This window comes from Bicyclus anynana, chromosome 5, assembly GCF_947172395.1.
Source record: "Bicyclus anynana chromosome 5, ilBicAnyn1.1, whole genome shotgun sequence".
NCBI lineage: Eukaryota > Metazoa > Arthropoda > Insecta > Lepidoptera > Nymphalidae > Bicyclus > Bicyclus anynana.
In genome coordinates this window covers 18,777,883-18,796,786 of record NC_069087.1, presented here as the reverse complement: position 1 = coordinate 18,796,786, position 18,904 = coordinate 18,777,883, and the positions used below count along the sequence as shown (strand labels likewise).

The 18,904-nt window shown below is 36.9% G+C and overlaps 1 protein-coding gene across 2 annotated transcripts in view; it reads right to left on the bottom strand.

Annotated features, from left to right (window-relative positions):
• The window catches only part of LOC112050986 (somatostatin receptor type 2-like), a 137,713-nt gene extending 119,384 nt beyond the window's left edge, over window positions 1-18,329 (bottom strand). For both annotated transcript variants that reach the window (XM_024089426.2, XM_024089442.2), the window contains exon 1: window positions 18,091-18,329. The gene's annotated coding sequence lies outside the window, so the exon portion shown is untranslated. The remainder of the gene's footprint in view (window positions 1-18,090) is intronic.
• Between the last annotated feature and the right edge of the window lie 575 nt (window positions 18,330-18,904).

The window sequence follows — 18,904 nt, the reverse complement described above, 5'->3', positions numbered from 1 at the left end:
CTAGATCCTGCAATATTTTGAGTTAAAATAAAGACCACGTAATGTAGGTTATTTTTTGGAAATCACAATGAATTCGTTGAAACACAAAAAAATTGTTAAGATGTGACTTAATAAAACTGCTAGTTTACTTAATAAAATGTTCAAAAATCACTTTTTACAGGACTGTTTTGTTTGGATATCTATTGGCAAATCAATGAATTTTGAAACACAACCATAAAGTTAGTTTTGTATAAAGTATTCAATAACATCGCAGCTTTTTTTTAAATTTTAACTATAACATTTTGGAATTTCGGAAATTCCATAATACTACAGTTTGGAGATGTCAGGTAGCAAAAGCTACGAGTGCAAAGTTTCATCTTCATTAAACATCCCCTCGGCCGCGCCGCCTCTCAGAATATAAAGCAGCGCCCTCTCACAGTGCTCGTTAGGGTCAACGCTGCGCACCCTTACCTTATCCTTAACAATAATATTTGGGACCAACTACAGGCGGCAGAATGTTGACTCTAGGGATTATAAGCCTTTCTTGCTAGACTTGCTGAGATTGCAAAAATCTCAACAATCTAAAACCGTAGTGAAAACAAAAGTAAACAGAACGTAAAACAATTTTAGTTTTTTACGCGACCATTATGGGCTTCATAAGAAGGTTCAGAGTTGAACGAGCTATGCTCTTTGACAGACAACACAGACTTTCTTAACAAAGTCAGACAGTCACAGTAATCGTCTAGATGAAGCCAAGGTGTAACTTTTAACGGATACGTCCAAGAAGGTCATCAGCCCTATATGATAGAATGAGAGATAAGAAGATACGCAGAAGAACCGATATAGCTCAATGAGTCATAAAGCAGAAGCGCCGACGGCCGTTCGAGTCCCAAGGTGCTAAAGAAAGGCCACACTGGAAAGCGCAAGGAGTCACTGGATGTATAGTTTCCAATATGTCTATACCAAACAATGCAAGTTCTTCGGCTGATGGAATGTGATGATTACTTTTATCAAATTATCACAAACACTTAAAGCTAAATTTGATAACACTTGAAAAAATTGGCAAAAAAGCTATCCGCATGAAAGTTTTGTAGCACCGGAAATCATATTACCATTGCAGTGAAGTTTCGAAAGTAGAGTAAAAATTCAACGCAAACTACATTTTTTAATAAAGGTGCGAAAGAAAATATTCGTTAATTAAAAAATTTCATTTCAAATTTGAATTTCCCGACTATAAATAGAAAAGCGGCATCCGGCAAACAACTGAGGGAAAACTCCGTCCGAGGGAGTTCTGTAGACTTGTATGGAGGAACGCTTCGAATTATTGGGGCTTGAAATGTGCGCCGGTAGTATTTGGACGTGAAAGTAAACAGTGGCGGAAAGTTCTCGAGCAGTTCACGATTAATTACAGTTTGCTCTTGATACGCAATGGATAAAGTTGTAGTGTTGTTAGGTAGCGCTTCGCCCGGCTGACTCGCTCACCGGACGGTTGCTCTTGTTGTCAACTATTCCTTGTATTGCCAACACAGCGGATGTTACGAGTACAGGATACGGTAACTAATAGCAATATCACTAAACAAAAAACAAGGGATTTCCGATAGACGTGAAAACACAAAATTACGAAACAATGTTGCTTTCTTGAATTATGAAATCACTAAACATTTAAAATATAACTAAATGAGCATCGCGTAACACGCCATATTTATAGCTATATGTGTAGCTTGGACATTACAATGTACAACGTGAACCCACGAAGACATAACATTTTCCCCTGACCCCCGGTATATCAAAATTTTGGTCAAATCAAAAGATTCAGGCTGCATGTGCATGGTTCAGTTTATTTTTATTGACCTGAAGCAATTACCTAATCATTATTGTTTGATTCAGTTATCGTATAGATCAACTGGATGGAAGTGTAATGAGCATTGCAAATAATACAGTAAGCACCGCGAAGGACACGCCAGGAGCCTCCACACAGTGGCACGCATAGATACAACCAAAATCTCTACCCCTAACTCTTGAACCACAATATAAAATTGGTTCCAAAGTGATTGTTGTAACATACTATATATTTTTTGGATTCAAATGACCAGTCACTTCACCGCCAACTATAAGTAAGTACTGTCGGAACTATAGCTTAGCAAGTTCGGTGATGACACTCCCATGATATGCGGGCGACGGCGGGAATGACTGCACGGTTGTGAAATGTGGGTTTTTCATTCATCGCTACACGCCCCCGGCCCGCGCGGACCATTGGGAGTGTTACGAACGAACTTGCCAAGCTAGAAGATACAGAGAGTACTCGTGACAGAAATAAGCAAGACAGAGCATCTCCGCTTGTTAAGGTTACGTTCATGTATAAGCTCTGTCATAAAAGTTGAACGTAATAAGATGGCCGTATGTTAGCAATGAATATTTATAAAGCGACTCATCTCAGTCGCCATCTTCCCCGCGCACGAGAAACTGAATGGCACATCAAACTTAACGACTAGTGTTATGAGTACATTATAAATGCGTGCGTCGTTTGGTAAGTCGGTTAAAATCAATGTGACTGCATGCCTGAAGTGCCTGCTGTGAAAAGCTATTTAAAAAATATAATATATTTCAAGTAGGTTTATTTTACAAACACTTTTTTCTAATACCATTTCGTATCTACTCAATATAAAATCTTGAACCATATCACATAACTATTCACTCCTACAGGTAATGAGCATTACCTACCACACAGGTAAACCGTAATACAATGGTTTTTTTTTTTATTTTTAAATAGTTTCATGTCATTGCCTACAAAAATTCAGGTTTCCTTATAAGAGACAAATCTAGGAGGCCACGCCGATATAAAATCGAGGAGATCATGCCTTATATACGTTAATTACCAAGATTTATTACTTCTTTTATTTCTTTCATCGTGGTCGTAGAAAAATAATTGTATGCCACTGCACGTAATTAGCGCCTGTAGCACTCGTGCTGCCTATTGTGCATTCTCTCTGCATGAAAAACATTCGTGCTACGATGACCCCCATTACATGACAGTGGCATAAATAATTATTGAAAATTTGGGTTTGTCACTTCGTGGTGACTAGTGACCTTCGATTCGGAGGAGTCCCGAACCGTAGGTACCAATGAACGGTCAGAAAATGATTGTATTGTGTACGTTTATCTAAAGCGGCGGAGTCACACGCGACTACTAGTCCCACACGAGAGCTCACGTATCACTCTCGGCGAGTATAATTTCCTAATGCTCGGCTCTGGTTTAATCTCCGGGAAGGGTCGCCTTGCAGCACATCTACCGAGATATTGCGAGATTAAATTCTAAGCTGTTCTTTTTTTTACGATTCTAGGGTTGAGCGTCCACCGTCTTATATTATAGCACCTGAGGATAGTAATACACAAATGCATAATATAAAGAAGAAATATTTGTATTTTTGTGTTTAACGAATAAACTGATTAACTATTTGAAAAAGATTCACCAATGGAAAGCTTCGTTATCAGGTAGTAACATAGATTATATTTTATCCCCGTGATAACCCGGGTGAAACTACGGTGTTCAGCTAATACACGTAAACTGCGTGATATTACAGAATTTGTTAGTTCAAGTCTAGTATTACCAAGAAATAAACGATTATTATAGTTATTATTACAGTGCTGCAGGCTGCAGCATTATTCAGTTTATCATTCATCTCACTGAGCCATGGGGATGTAAATCAACCAGTTTCTCAACTTCTCGCTGATATTTTTTTTACAAACAATTTCTTGGTAGAAAATTCCGCTTAATGTTTCACAGCCTGCCTAAGGACTCGAATTTCGAAATACCGATCATCGTTGATTAAATAAAATAGCAAGAGCAAGAGTCCAGTAATTCACCAAGTCACCATATTATGTCAACAACAAAAGGACCTAGGAAACGACCCTACGTATTGTTTGTCAAAAACTAATGTATGGACTCGTGTGGGGTTTATTAACTCGACCATGTCGTATTGTGTACGAAGCAGGTGCACACGACAGTACTGGCGCGCGCCCCGGCTAGTTAGAAACGACAAAGAGAAACCACTGCAAAAGTCAGCGGTTGCAATGTCAATTAAATAGAGTGCATCTTCGACAGAATGGTTCCTAGAACTATCTTACTTAGTACACTATGTAAGTACTTGAGCTTTTAATGTATGTTTTTGGAAAGCAGAGTATTTTACATTAAATTTAATGTTACTAGAGAGTGTGATAGAACTCATTCGGGAAAGTATTTGAAAGGCCTTCCAAGAGAGGGGATATGGAGCTTGGACTCACCACGCTGCTCTAATGTGGTTTGGCGGAATTATGGTGATAAATTCATTAACAACCAGTGTCAGATGTACTACACTGATGAGATGTGCGCCATCCCCCCAACCAATTACCTTATATTGGACTTGTATCGCACTTAAATTCTCCAACAAAATTGTCAGACATTATTTGAGGGGGACGAGGTATACTTTACACATCGAAAATATTTAACACCAATCAATATTATCCGTGTCCTACACTACACTACACACAATATAATAATTGAAATCATCATACACACTCGTGTAATTTTAACTATAGGCTGGGGAAAAAGTTATTTGTTCGGTAGATGGATGTAATAGATGTAAATTTGGTGTAAATCGGACAATCCAAACCACGTTAAATAGAGTCAAGTAAAAAAATATGGATTAAGACTACTTTTTCAGCCTAACCTCAACCTAATATAAATTGCATGTCTTTATTATTAAATTCGATTCAGTCAGCAATGATGCCTAGGACACATGCATAAACAAGCTCTCTCCACCGGGGTCTATTATAGATCTTCTGTTTTTAGAAGACTGTTTATGTGGTTGTTATAGTTAGATGTATAGACAAGTGTTTGACGGGCAAGTTTGTGTGGGAAACTGAAGGAGCAAGGCAGATATTTTAACATAAGCTATGGTCTGTCTGTAAGTGGTTGCTAATCAACGTTTTGTTGGTAAACGGGTGTATATGCCACACATCTCCACTCAGTCTAAATAGTACAACAAACCTTTGTACTTCCTGAGGTAAAACAATTATACAAAGAACCCTCATAATCTATATTTTATCTTGTTTATTGCATTCTTATAGGTAAGTAAGTATCTAAGAATCTAGATTGTCTTCATACGAACCACCCGTTTTAACATTTGAAAGCGATCTAGACAGGTGTCGTAAAATTAAAACCAAGTACCGGCGATTAGCTAAATGTTAAGAAACTAACTAAATTAACTTTAATATTTCCCTAAGAGTTCAATTCTCACAAATTATATTTGTAGTAAAATTTTATTACAGAAAAAGTGATTCAATTAAACTATGTAGAAACTTTTTGGTGTGGTTTGAATTTACTTAGAACATAATTTGGCTAAATCCCACATTTTTTAAACATTGCTGCAGCAGCTGTTCGTTTATTTCGCTATAACTCGAAAATGGCTTGACAGTTTTGAATGACTTTTTATGCAACGTTTTGAAAAATGAAGCTAAGAAATGAATACGAGCAAACTCGCGGCCTTCAACTAATAAACACGCAAGTTGAACCTCGAAGGAATTCGATGTTTACCTCGGCCGCCGTTTGTATGCAAGAGCGAGAGAAACTAAGAGTGATTGCGACGATTTATCTTAAGAACGTGTTCCATATTACCGCTCCACTCAATTATGCGCCGAGTTATATGTCTGTGCCATCACTCACCATGTTGGTTACGATTTCTTTTTGTTTCTATTGTTTGCGGCAAAGCAAAAAAAAAATATACAATTATCATCATATCGCAGTTAGAATAGTCACTAGTTACTAGTTTGTTTACATAAAGTGAGTGTGAATGCTCGCCTCGAACCGAAGTTTATCTTTTTACACAAACGAGTCCATCGCAAAGTTTAACACGCTCTCATTTTAATATAATTAATTTAATAGAAAGCTTCGTGTACATTTCAATAGTTAATTAGATTGAGTGCAGCTTTGCATGGAGCTCGTTCTGTATACAGTGTTTTGTAATAATTACAGACAGCTCACATTTTGTTTACAAATATACCTACTAGACCGGGATCCGTAGAATTTTTTTTACAACTGATTACTATCAAGTTAATTTTTCATGAGTAGCTTCATCTCGATTAGACGATCAACTTTTTGTTTCTGGTAACTAACTTAGTTACCAGGAAATGAAAAATTCTGAGCGTCGGAACGAGATAATGTACCGTGCAATTTGTAGGACGTTGTGGCTGTTAAATTTATAACTGTAAATTAAGCAACATTAAAAAAATACAGTTGGTTAGTATCAACTTTTAATAACCTCGATATTGATAAAAGTTGGGAGGAGGGTAGTTTACCAAAAGTTGTTACTAACCAGATGTTTTTTAACAACAATATTCACCCAAGCATTTATGTCGTGTATATATTTATTATAGTCACGAACAAAAGAATACTGTACTTACAGTTATAAAAATAGATTGATGAATAAAATTCACAACAAAACTTCTTCTTCCATTAAAATTTAAAAATACCGATATCTTCGGATGTCCTTATTATATATTCAGCGTATGTAACTTAGATAGTGACGTGTGTATTGTTTAAGTATATTTATTTATTTATTACTAAGCACCATCTCGATCAGTCAACTTACAAAGACAACACACCGCATCGTAGCTAATACGTTAATTAAGAAGCTACAATGCTACAAATATACACATCAAACCAATTACATGTTGCTTTTTATTATACACAAAAGAGCCATTTGCGATGATGCAATGATGATGATGAATGATGATAACCCCTTCAGGTAACTTAGTATTGATGTACCATTTGTAGATAGCATCTAAAAAAAATTAGTTTTTCACAAATCCCTCGTTAACCATGGATTTTTCCGGGATAAATAGTAGCCTATGTGTTAATCCTAACTATGGGCCTCATAAAAAGGCTCAGAGTTACACAGCGGGCGATGGAACGATCTATGTTAGGAGTATCTCTGCGTGATCGAATCAGAAATGAGGAGATCCACAGAAAAACCAAAGTCACCGACATAGCTCAACGAGTTGCGAAGCTGAAGTGGCAATGGGCGGGGCACATAGTTCGAAGAGCCGATGGACGTTGCGGTCCCAAAGTGCTGGAATGGCGACCCCGCACTAGTAAGCGCAGTGTTGGCCGACCCCCACCAGGTGGACTGACGACATCAAGCGAGTCGCAGGGATTCGCCGGATGCAGGTGGCTCAGTATCGTGATGTTTGGAAGTCCCTATAAAAGGGCTATATCCTGCAGTGGACGTCCATCGGCTGATATGATGATGATGATGATGATGATGTGTTAATACAGACTATAATCTATCTCTACTTCAAATTCCAGTTGATTCAGTTCAGTAGCCGAGGCGTGAAAGAGTAACAAACATTCATATCATCAAAATCATCAAGATTTCGCAAATCTTGGGAATTCATGATTTTTTTTCGGGATAAAAAGTAGCCTATGTGTTAAAACAGAGTAAAATCTATTTTCATTCCAAATTTCAGCCAAATCGGTGCAGTAGTTGGCTTTAAAGAGTAACAAACATCCAAACATCCATACAAACTTTCACGTTTATAATATTAGTAGGAATAAATGACAAATTGAGTAGCGGTACTATCGCACTGGAACACTGCCGGGAAGCGCCCCGCAATCCTTTTATTTAAATCTTTAAGAGCAGGAGGCGGTAAGTAAGCGAATGTTCGGCAATTTATCACTCGTATTTTCTCTTTTCCGTATATACAGAAGGTCGATAAGCGGGTCCTTCGGACACGAGTCCCCAAAGTTTATCGACCCTCAGAGATCGATTTACGAGCTTTGAAAGCCTATATCAGTAACAAAGGTACTGTACTTAATGAACATCTTTTAATTAATGGTCAAGTAATCAAAGAGTTGACCAGTTTTCGTGTTGGAAGAGGTATTAAATTCAGTGTTCATGTCCATTTTTGCATAAAACACTCGTAAATATTTCGTGTACATGATGGTGCCGATGCCGAATGCAAAATCTTGCGTTATTTCTAAATTATACTCCCTCTGTAGTAGATTTATATTTTGTTTCTTTTGAAAAAAATGTATGTATTACAAAAGGGATAGTAGAGATATCTACATCAATAATTAGAGTTATATTATTTGTAGAGTTCATGAAACTCTATATTATGAAAAACCTAAAATGCATAGGATCTCAAATTTAATTGACACTTCTTCATAACGAACTCGTTGTTTTAAGAAAATTATCATAGAAAATATGAAAGTGCGCAATTGATTATCGGTGGAAAAAGTTTGAGAACCTATGTTTTAGGGTGAAGATATATCTAATATAGTTATATGATTGATCAAGATTAGTAGAGATTGTCAGATAAGGAAAGAAGGGAGATAATTCACTAATCTAATACTAACTAAAAGAAAAGGCCTTAAATGTGGAATAAAAGCTCTGTTCAAGCGTCATTAGCTTAACTTGAAACTTTCTAGGTTCAAAGTTCTCCTTGTTAGTTTAGTGTTGTACTCGTAAGCTCAGGTCGGCTAGTTGGAACGACTAGTGTATGGAATCAAAGTTACTAGCTAAACTACGAGGAAGAATAGTTAAATAATGCAAAATGTTAACATTACTTACAGCTTTCAGTATAAGAATCACAGTAAAAGCTCAGTAGTTTCGGCTAAGCACGATAATATACTCGTTAATCGTATGAGTATATTTAAGAGCATAATAACCGGCTAAGTGCGTCTCGGGCCACGCGCTAATTAGGGTTCCGTAGATTGAATTAGCATTTTAAACGCTTATTATGCATAAAAATACCGTCCATTATTCCACACTACGGGATAGACAAGAAAAAATCATACACACTTTTCATGTACGGAAGAAATGCCATTAAAATTACCACTTTTTAGATATAAATAATACAGTAAATACATATATATAACTAGCGGACGCCCGCGACTTCGTCCGCGCAAATTTCGATGTCAACTTTACTACTACCCCTACCCTACCCTACCCATACCCTACCCTACCCCTACCCTACCACTACCCCAACCCTACCACTACCCCAACCCTACCCTACCCTACCCCCACCCTACCCCTACCCTACCCCAAACCTACCCCTACCCTACCCCTACCTTACTTACACCCTACCCCTATCCTACCCACACCCTCCCCGTACCCTATCCCTTTCCTACCCCTATCCCACCCGTACCCCTATCTCACGCCTATCCTACCCCTACCCTACCACTTCCCTATCCTACCCGTTTCTCTACCCTACCACTACCCTACCTCTACCCTAACCCCGGCCCTAAACCTACCCTACCCCTACACTACCCCTACGCTTCCCTACCCGTACCCTACCCTGTAACTTTTCTATCTTACTCCTCCCCTTAGCAAAATCGGTCCAGTCCTTCGAAAGTTGTGGTATGACCAAGAGAAATAGAGACTTCTATTTCAAATAATATAAAGAGGTAAAGTTCGTGTGGTTGTAGGAGGTAATCTCTGGATCTACTGGACCGATTTGAAAAATTGTTTAATTGTTTGAAAAGCTACGTCATTTGCGAGTGTCATAGGCTATGTTTGATCCCCATATTCACACGGGAACGGTCTTTTAGAAATTTTGTATTATCTCCGAAACTATTTAAGTTATTAACATACTGTAAAGGGCAAATCTTATCTCCATAATATCCTTGTGATAATTAAATAATTTATTTTAATAAGGATTAAAGTTTAGTTGTATAAATAATGACGTAAACCTAAGTATATAAAATTAATAATTTTTAAAACACAAAAGTTACTATATCTGCCAATATATAGAAGATAGATATATGGTGTCGCGGACTTTTTTGTAGAACTTTTAATGATACATAAAGTGTCCATACATTAATTTCAATTTTACACAATAGTTAAGGCAGCGCATGCGAATAAGTCTGTTTTAGAGGATTTTCAGTCCGACCTGTATGACAAAAACTGTGTTAACTCGGCTAATATATATGATACCAATATAAAATATAGCCTATAGCACTCCCCGATAATGCAGCATTCTACTGGTGAAAGAATTTTTAAAATCGGACCAGAAGTTCCGAAGATTACCCCATTTAAAAAATGTGACAAACTTACAAACTTACAAACTTTACCTCTTTATAATATTAGTATAGATAATACAGTATATATAAAACTACAAGATCGATTTGAAATTTTATCACCAATAGAAAACTATATATAACTATATTATTATCAGGTAGTAATGTTGGATATATTTTATTTCCGTATCAGGCAGATTGAAACCGAACGTAAATACAAATACGTATATTATTATTGCTTTACATAAATATGCCTTCCGATTTAGAAGATGCATAGGTCATTGTGCCATTTATAATTACCTAAATCCGAAGAACAATATCGTCGCTCGGATATATAGAATACAGCAGCGCCATTAACCTTACACGCGCCTTAAAGTTCATGTTTCGAGCTGCCGTGCGCGTGTGACCTTCGCCTTATATAAAAATGCCACATTTTCCGCTTCACTGAATCAACAGTTACTATTGTTACAAGGGTTTCCATAATTTGTATTTTTTTGTCAGGTTAAATGTTGATCTACAATCGCAGGCTGCCTATTTTTTTATCATAAGAGGGTGCAGACACTGACAATATTGTCAACTGTAATCACAACTAGCGGATACTCGCGTCTCCGATTTTTACATTTCCCAATTCAATTTTTTACAAATCCCGCAGAAAGTTTTGATTAAGGAATAAAATATAGCTTATCTGCTCTAAGGTGCTATTTATCTCTATCCAAATTTTCATCCAAATCAGTTCTATAGTTTACCCGTGAAAAGGTAACAAACAGACAGATTTATTCTCGCATATGGATAATGGAAGGTTACCTAAAGTGTTACCGTCTACTCACCGGATAAAGCAACTGGTAACCTTTAAAACCAACCCCTATCATAGAATATCAGTATGTTGGCTGTTTTGCGCTCTGCAACCATAAACTAGTGATTTGGCAACTTTACTCTATGACCAAAACATAGCAATGCTGCTAAACGGCAGACATAACAGTATGCTTGCAAAGGTAGCTCAGGTTGCTAGCTCTCCCGGCGTTACTTATACTGCGCTTGTAGATTACTGTTAAAGAAAACAAAACAAACGCGACTGCGGTGACACTGATTGATTGAACAATTAAGCAATACGACCAATCGGTACTCGCTCGCGGTTGGAATTACTATTTACACTACATTACACACTGCGGTCGACACACATATTTAAACTGTTTGCGTTATCCACCATGGTTGACGAACAGCCACGCAGATCGTATCTGATATTAGTCGATGGATCATTGGTCTCAGGTATCCCAGAGCAATGCGTTTATGTTTTTGAAGAATTGGACGTGATCATAGTTGTATATAAAACAAGTTAATTTCGCTATTTAATCTTTATTAGCTAGTTAAAGGCTCTAAGCTCTATGAAAGTATAATTCGCACGGTCGTAAGCATATTTAAAATTTTCAAATTTAGAATTTAGGCGCCCGCTCGTTGGAATTACTTTTAAGTTAATTAATATGATAATGACTAAGATCTGCTTGTTCTTCATAGTCTGAGATTACATGAAATAGTATATGAAATAGTGTATAGACTGGTGTTAAAACACACGTTATTCTATTATAAAATGCACTCAAAGTTTAATACCCTTTATTATGTAATCGTTTCATTTAGTGAAAAATCGTACAAATCTGCCCCCGCATTGGCACAAACCAATAGCAAATTCTATCATATCACGTGTATGCGGTTCAACGGTTCGTAATTCGTCTCACGGGCAGTAGTTCCGTCACACAGAGTATTTTTCGAGGTGGAAATTTCGTAATACCCGCGCGACAACTGAAATTCATCAATGATGAAGTCGCCGTCGGAATGGATTTGATATTGACACGTTGACTGACTGTGACTGTGTCCGTATGGAGTCAGTGTTGCGAGTCCCAGCGTGCGCGGGTACTTTCAGTACAGAATATTTTTGCAATTGACGTATCAAAAATATGATAAAAAATTAAAGCAATAAATGTATTGAGTTTATTATGTAATTCTCATAACACCTTACATATTTATTCTACTGAGAGCAATTTGGATTCAAAAATATGAATTCAAGGGTATCCAGACCCATGCGTATAGGTAGCAATGGGCCCCAACACAAAAACACTGTAATAAACTAGAGACATCAAAAAATTGAAAGAAGCAGTAACAAACGTGTCAAACATAACGTCTAACTTTATAGTTCTGTTTATATGCAACAATATATTCTCAGAAATTGACGTCATAATGAATAGGAATTATTTATGAGTATTCCAAGGTAGCCCCACACTTAGCATATTTCATCATTTGTAATAAGTTTTTCAGTCGTCGTGCGAGCATTTAGCGGCTCAGTACTGAACGGTTATAAATCTAACGCCAGACGCTTAGAGCCGCCGCACACTGGACACTTATTTTCAGTCGACGTGGTTTTTCTATTCTTCTTTTTCTCGCATACGCGGTTTCGCTTGCGGAAAACGCTCATTTGTGAATTTGTTTTATGCTAAACGGCCATCTAAAAGCAATTTCCCTTTACATCGGTAATAGTTTAATTTTCACAAATGTAACATCATAATCCAAATTAATTTATTAATTAATTAATTTTAATTAATTAATATGAATACTAACTAACTGAACTAAAATAAATACTACCATCGTTTCAAGAAGCAGGTTCTGTTGAGACGAGCTAGCAATAAAATCACCATTCTTTACTATTTTTATTACCATTAAATACATAAAAATAATTCATTCTGTGAAGATGAAAGCCGATCCGATTGCCTCCAAGCATTTAAGGTACTCTATGAGCTTTTCTGTTCCCTGATAACCTTCTCTATAAGCTTACCTGTACCTTTGCTAAATTGTATGATAATCATTTGAATAGTCAAGCAGAAAGCGTTATAAATAAAGTCACATTCGCTCGTTGGGATATATGCTTTGTATTGTATTGTATAAATATACAATTACATTTTATGCGACCTGAACATTTCCTTTAATTAAGTTCTTGTGACACTGTAACAGATAAACAGTCAGACAAAGTGTCTAGTAGCTATTGTGTTTACTCAGACGCCTATAAATAGCCGACCTGATTTAGTTTTTTCAAACATGGCTCGGGCGTCGCGGGCGGAAAGTCATAATTATTGCTACATTGTAATAGAAATGTGTTGCAACCCTAGGTCAGAATAAGAAATGTTAGAATTTAGTTTAATTGATAAGTTTTTGGCACACCAAATACTTCAGAATACTTTAAACAACCACTGAGCACGATCATAAATATATGATCGTGACTTAGCTTGCGAGTTGCTAAGCTGAAGTGGCAATGGGCAGGGCACACAGCCGATAGACGTTGGGGTGTCCCAAGGTGCTGGAATGGCGACCCCGCACAGGAAAGCGTAGTGTTGGTCGACTCCCCTCTAGGTGTAGCGAGGACATAAAGCGGGTTGCAAGGATCCGCTGGATGCTGGCAGCTCGATGCCGTTTTGTTTGGAATTACGTCACAGTGGACGTTCTTTGCCTGCTAATGTTGATAAATTATGACGATGATGATAGTGATCACTAGAGAGAGTGCTTGTTAACCTGCAGTGGAACACCGTTATAGAAGAGACGGTTTGTCTTGTTTGTTTGTTTGTATGTATATAGTCAAAGTTAGTAAAAAAAGACCGTACAAAAGTGCTTATAAACAAATGAAACTAGTGATTAATGCATGATATTAGCCAATCATTAGTCTTACATTCTCTCACATGAAGTGAGCACGTGCGACTCCATTGATTGGAACAGAGCACCCGCGGGACTTGCTCCGTTAACAGCCGGTCTGTGACGTGTCATGTGACACTGTTGCCTTTCTTATATTAATCACTTACGCAGAGAATTAAGAAAATTCTCTGGTATGCAGGTTTTTTCACGATCTTTTCCTTCACCTTTTGAGAAACGTGATATTTAATTTTCTTAAAATGCACACAACTGAAAAGTTGGAGGAGCATGCCCCGGCGCGGATTCGAACCTACGCCCTCCAGTATCGGAGACAGAGGGCTGTCAAAGAGGCTGAACAAACGAATAATGGAAATCATGTAAATGCTGATTTATATATTTCTCTAAAATATATTGGCGTTGCCTGTAAATAAAGACGATAGTGGAAAGTAATCAAAATCATAATGCTATGGTAATGTATGGTCTATGGTTCAATATAAAGTCGTTGATTACCCTGCACTTACCCTTACTTATGTATTTATGTTAGGTCATCTAAAGTTTACTAATACGGTTTTTTTTATAAATTTTTAACAAATTTTGTACAACATTGTTAAAAATTAAAAAGAAGACATAAAAAATAAATGAGAGAAAAACCATAGTACTCGTAGAATAAATAGATATCTATGCAAATTCTCTAGATTAGTTTTGTTTCATTTCGTGTATTACAATCACATAAATTATCTCAAAACTAAGTTAATTTGCCGTGAATTCGGCCTCAGTTTACAATATTCAACACATGCGGGTCGTCTCAGCGAAATCGACTGACACGTGCTGACCCCGGCCGCCTCAGGGAACCTCAACCAAACCTCATTCTAATAATTAAGTGGTTTTAGGTTGTTTAGGCTTCTCGGATCAATGCGCGTTTGGAACCCTCGCAACTTTAATTTTAAGTTTTCGACTTTACTTATCACCATAAAATGATGACATAACTTGACGATTCAAGAGTGCTTGGAAACTAAGCTTAAAAAATACGATTTGATCGTCAAAGAAAACTACAATAAAACCTAAAATTCAATGTTTAGTAACCCCATCAGTAATACCATCACTGAGAAAAACCGTCATACTTAAAACAAGTAGTGTATTAGTACTGTTACTCATGTAGCTGACACCATGTTGTATAGAAGCTACACCATGTTACAAGCTCCGTAACATGGTGTAGCTTCTAATGGCACAGTAAGCTGCACTATAACTAAGCAAACCGCATCTAATATTTTACGTATCCTGCACCCGTAGTAAGTAGTAATGTGCAAGTTCCGTACGTCATTGAGGAAGATACACAATAAGAATATTAGTAATGTAGCAAATAAATAATAACCGTATTTAGCCAAATTTTGAATGTTTAAAATTTTTAATGTTGAACTATATAAACATTACCAGGCAGCACTTGCCATGCATGGCTTACACTAGGAGAGGGCTCAGAGGAATGTATCTAATAGAACACGGCACTCCTGCGAGGCTCGTGCGGAACATTCGCGGCACGAAATCACGCACAAATATTGCGCCGCGGGGAGGCTGTATCCGCCTCCGCGTACTCTCGCTGAAAAATAATAAAACAGTTCTCGCAGCTCATAAACATGCGAAGCCTTATTTTGAGCAACTCTACATGTATTACATGATCACGTCGCTGATACGTATATGATGTACACAAATACGTCTGATATATGTATGTGGTATGTGATAGAATGTTAGGGAAATACGAGGTGTACCTTTCAGTGTGCAAACTTATTCTATTCAGTTACAAATTATAAATTTGTTAACTGCTTTATTGCGGTAGTTTAAAAGGTATTTCTTTTCGTAGATACATATACTCGTACATACCACAAAGTATGACAATAAATTACTAGCCTCCAATACAAACCTAGGCTCCAATATTTCATATTCATGTAAATAACCTCTAAATAAAAAATGTTATTTTTTCAACTATACTTGTACTTATCGAGTATTTCAGATACTCGTACAAAGATCCGCACTTAAACCAGGACCAAATTATTTAATAAATATAATTTACAGATGTGTTCAGTTACTGCTGTAGTATAATGCTCCAAATGAGGTGTGGTCGAGTATTTCAAGTCGTACAAAATATTACGACGATTAAATTCAACGACGCCCTGATGTCGAATGTCAGTGTAGTCTAGACGAAGGCCTTTACACCTCGAACGGGGCACTTTATCAAACCGTTATTGGTTTCCACACGACAGGAACTAGACTAACGTTCTGTAAGAGTTAACTTTAATCCATTTTAAAGTTATTAGTTCTTAAATCGATCGCGCAAAGAATTAATGAGCTAAAAACTAAACTATTGACGGAAGGACAGGAGAGGAGTACTGTGATGTTTCGTCAATAGATTTTCTTATTTCGACTTCGAAATTACTGTGAACAAAATGTTGCAAGAAATTTTTAGTAAGTTTGAACTGTTAATACTCTCTTGCCTCCATTGCTTTATTCCATTTTTTGAAAACCAACAACTTACTTCGTATGTGCACTTTTTAGTCACAGTCATATAAAATTTAACGAGTTACAAAAAACGTAAATCAACCAAATAAGTCTTTAAACCGATAGACGTTCTATTGCTTCTGGAAACATGTGCTTTTGTACGCAAAAGCACATGTTTCCAGAAGCAATAGAACTTAACCTATAGCTATACCTACCAAAAACGAACGGCGTGCGCTGTGCTCTTTACGACGGAGAGTTAGTTTATAGTTTAGTTCTGTTTGAGCTCGACTTTATCGCAGTACAAAGAACGCAATAATATTTGTGTAACGTATCAAAGAGTACTTGCATACGGCGAGTGCGCTGATTCTCTGTTGACATGATAATGTGTAGATAATATACATTGTTTGCCAGACGATAGGCCTGCCGCCGCCGGCCGTGACAGCCGGCGTTTTGTCTACCTTTCATCACATTTGGACATCATCATTTCTCACTAAATCCATCACAATTCATCATTATCAGTCTATTTTGATAGCCAACTACAGGGCAGGGCATCCCACCTTACAGGAGAGGGGCTATAGAGGTTAAACCCATCACGCTGCTCTAACGCGAGTTCGCGGGCTTAGGATGATAATATTAGATTCATTAATACATACCACTATCCGATATTAATAATAATGGCCGCGACCGACGGCTTACCTACCTACCTATCTTACCTTACGACGGCGATCAACTACCTAACCCCGAACTGAGAATTTAACTGAATATATCTTAGAAGAAAGAAAAATTCAGTTTCTCATATAGCCCGATCCAGGGTTCAAACCTAAGATCTCGTGATCAGAAACCACATAGGCCATATTGGCAACCACTGGACCATCCTTAGTCCAGTGGTCAGGCAGTCTGGCAAGGAAAGTAAGCCTTAATTGACAACTTAATGTATATGTTAATATTTGGAACGAAAACTTCGGATACCTTTTTACCTAAACACCTTATTGATTTTTATATGTAGGTAGGTATATTCTTTGGAACAAGTTAATATGAGACGTCATTAGATTCGTCTCAGTTAGAGTTAGAGTATCACAGAGGATTATCATTTCCCAGAATAATTATTCTCCTGATAACAAGATTTACGCGGGAAACTCAAATGTGTTTTATCCAATTTCAAATTACCATAATCAAAAGCTTCGTGTGATTTACTCGTAAAATGACTAATTAGTACTGTATTTAAGATATTGAGTTTATATCTTTTGTTCCATGTTTTGAATTCACTTTAATCGGGCTTTTAATATTTCAATACTTTTCTTAAGAAAAGTATTGAAATGTTAGAAACCTTTAATATAAAATAATTTAAATTTGTCACAATTAAAATGTATACAGTAAATACAGAATCGATATAAAATATAGACAGAAATATAAAAAAGGAGTAAACTACAAAAAAAAAACGTATTTAAATTCATACATATCGTACAGTTCAATTAAAGTTCATAAAGCCACATAAAGTTTCCAATAATTTTACAACGTACAGTTATGACAACTCTTATCAATTACACAAGATATGAAGGCTACTGATCAGAAAAAAATATAGATGAAATATAATACACAGTATAACATATTGAAGAATTGTTCGTGCGTTCTTAATGTAATTTTATTACATGTACGTAATATATTACTGTGTTTGCTAATTCGTGTCGAAATGTGCTTCTGATCGTAGCCTTATCAAATGTTATCTTACTTCTTATGACTCTCAATGGCTTCTGAATCATTGAACATTTCAATATAAACTTACTCGTGCGAACTCTTCATTTTAGTACAACTTTTATACAAAGTCAAAATATTAAGTCAGCGTTAGTGACGCAATTTTAAACAAATTACTCATTACTTGTTAATATAAAAAAATAACTTACAATCGAAATCTCTCGGATCGGTTAAAACAGCAGTCAGTCCAAAATAAATTTCAAACAACCACAAAATTGTACTTTTAAACAACTAAGCAGTCCTTTACAATCACCAGTATTTAATAGCCATTATTTGATTAAAAAGTTAGAAGCGAGAAAATATCACTCCCATCTACGATTAAATTATATCGTCGAATAAAGTTTTGAAAGCACTCGTCGACAACACAAAACACGTCCGCACAGCTAGAGCGCGCCGCGCAAACTGATAGCGAGTTACTGAATTCTGAAAGTCTGAACGCCTCGAGTAGTTACCAGTCGTAGACCTCGTAGGTGTTTCGTAGCGCGGAGCTCCGCGGCTACGAGCCTCGTCTTGTTGCAGTGGGTTGAGTAATGAGTTGACAGAGTGTCGCACGGTCGCACCGCATCTGATTGACGACTTCAATCAATGCGTTCTGACAATACCAACACACACGCCATGAGTGGAGTGTTTTTAGGAGATCCTCATTCGTGCTTGATTTTTAGTTGTGGACAACGAACAGAGCAATAAAAAGCTGTAGTAGTACAATTTTATCAACTGCATACACGTGTACATGGACTTTTACCATTTCCTGTAATTTGATGTTTTAAACAAACGCCACTAGAGTTTCAAACGCCTCCGTTGAAGCTTAACTTCTCATGTGTTCAAAGCTAAGAGCTAAGAACACGGCACGCCTTCAGAACATCTTTGTGCTTCGCAAAAGATTAGCTCTATCTTCCCGCCTATACAGTCTCGCATCCACTTGAATTTTTATTTATTAATCATTTTACTTAATACTTACGAATT